Source organism: Cervus elaphus, chromosome 9 (assembly GCF_910594005.1).
Source record: "Cervus elaphus chromosome 9, mCerEla1.1, whole genome shotgun sequence".
Classification (NCBI taxonomy): Eukaryota; Metazoa; Chordata; class Mammalia; order Artiodactyla; family Cervidae; genus Cervus; species Cervus elaphus.
In genome coordinates this window covers 44491275-44493906 of record NC_057823.1, presented here as the reverse complement: position 1 = coordinate 44493906, position 2632 = coordinate 44491275, and positions in this window count along the sequence as shown.

Below are 2632 nucleotides of genomic sequence, written 5' to 3'. Positions count from 1 at the left end.
GAGGATGAGATGGCTGGATGGCATCACCGACTCGATGGACATGAGTTTGAGTAAACCCTGGGAGTTGGTGATGGATGGGGAGGCCTGGGGTGCTGCAATTCATGGGGTCGCAAAGAGTCGGACAGAACTGAGTGACTGAACTGAACTGAACTGAACAGCATATGTGCCTAGTACTGGGATTGCTGAATTGTATGGTAGTTTTATTATTAGTTTTGTAAGGAATCTCCATACTGTCCTCCATAGTGGCTGTACCTGTTTACATTCCTACCAACAGTGCAAGAGGGTTGGTTTCCTTTTTCCACACTCTCTCCAGCATTTGTTTGTAGATTTTTTGATGATGGTCATTCTGACTGGTGTGAGGTGATACCGCATTGTGGCTTACGTTTGCATTTCTCTAATAATAAGCGATGTTGAGTATCTTTTCATGTGTTTATTAGCCATCTTTATGTCTTCTTTGGAGAAATGTCTCTTTAGGTATTTTTCCCACTTTTTGATTGGGTCGTTTGTTTTTCTGATATTGAGTTGTATGATCTGCTTGTATACTTTGGAATTAATCCTTTGTTAGTTGTTCCATTTACTATTATTTTTTCCTATTCTGAGAGTTGTCTTTTCACCTTGTTCATAGTTTCCTTTACTGTGAAAAGCTTGTAAGTTTAATTAGATTTCACTTGTTGTTTTTGTTTTTATTTCCATTATTCTAGGATATGGGTCATAGAGGGTCTTGCTGTGATTTATGTCACTGAGTGTTCTATGTTTTCCTCTAAGAGTTTTATAGTTTCTGGTCTTAAAGTTAGGTATTTAATTCCTTTTGAGTTTATTTTTGTATATGGTGTTAGGAAATGTTCTAATTTCATTCTTTTACGTGTAACTGTCTAGTTTTCCCAGCCCCACTTATTTGAAGAGACTATCTTTGCCACATTGTATGTTCTTGTCTCCTCTGTCAAAGATAAGTTTCCTATAGGTGTGTGGGTTTATCTCTGGGCTTTCTATCTTGTTCCCTTGGTCTATATTCTGTTTTTGTGCCTGTACCAGACTGTCTTAATGTAGCTCTGTAGAGTACTCTGAAGTCAGGAAGGTTGATTCCTTCAACTCCATTCTTCTTTCTCAAGATTCCTTTGCTTATATGGAATTTTTTTTGTGTTTCCATACAAATTGTGAGGTTTTTTGTTTGAGCCCTGTGAAAAATGCCATTGATAATTTGATAGGGATCACATTGAATCTGTAGATTGCATTTGGTAGGACAGTCACTCTCACAGTATTGATTCTTCCAACCTAGGAACACAGATGATCTCTCCATCTGTTTATGTTTTCTTTGATTTCTTTCATCAGTGTCATAGTTTTCTGTATACAGTTCTTTTGTCTCCTTAGGTATGTTTATTCCTAGGTATTGTATTCTTTTTGATGTAATGGTAAATGGGATTGATTCCTTAATTTCTCTTTATGTTTTTCTTTGTTATTATATAGGAATGCAAGTGATTTCTGTGCATTGATTTTGCATCCTGCAACTTTGAATTCATTGATTTGTTCTAGTAATTTTGTGGTAGTATCTTTAGGGTTTTTATGTATAGCATCATGTGTCTGCAAACAGGGGGAGTTTTACTTCTTTTCCTTTTGGAATCTGGATCCTTTTAATTCCATTTATTCCTCTGATTGCCATGTCTAAGACTTCCAAAACTATGTTGAACAGTGGTGGTGAGAATGGGTGCCCTTGTCTTGCTCCTCATCTTAGAAGGAATGCTTTCAGTTTTCACCACTGAGAATAATGTCTCTTCTGTGGTTTTGTTGTATATGGCCTTTACTGTGTTAATGTAGGTCTCTTCTATGCCCATTTTTGAAGAGTTTTTATCATAAATGGGTGCTGGTTTTTGTCAAAGGCTTTTTCTTCACCTATTGAGGTTATCATATGGTTTTTATCTTTCAGTTTGTTAATATGGTGTATCACATTGATTTCTGTATATTGAAGAATCCATGCATCCCTGGGATAAACCCAACTTGATCATGATGTATGATCTTTTTAATGTGTTACTGAGTTCTGCTTGCTAGAATTTTGTTGAGCACTTTTGCATCTATGTTCATCAGTGATATTGACCTGTAATTGTGTGTGTGTGTGTGAGGTCTTTGTCTGACTTTGGTATCACTGTGGTGGTGGCCTTGCAGAATGAGTTTCAAAGTGTTCCTTCCTCTGCAGTTTTTTGAAAGAGTTGCAAAAGGATAGGGTTTAGCTCTTTTCTAAATGTATGATAGAATTCAGCTGTGAAGCTATCAGGGCCCTGGGCTTTTGTTTTTTGGGGAGTTTTTTTTTTTAATCACAAGTTTAATTTATGTGCTTATAATTGGTTTGTTCATCATTTCTCTTTCTCCCTAGTTCAACTTTGTAAGGTTGACCTTTGCTAAGAATCTGTCCATTTCCTCCAGATCATCCATTTTATATGCATTTAGGTGTTCATAATCGTCTCTTATGATCCTTTGTATTTCTGTATTGTCTGTTGTAACCTCTCCTTTTTCATCCTAATTTTGTTGATTTGATTCTTCTCCCTTTTTTTCTTGATGAGTCTGGTTAATGATTGGTTTATTTTGTTTATCTTCTCAAAGAACCATATTTGTTTTATTAACCTTTCTATTGTTTCCTTCA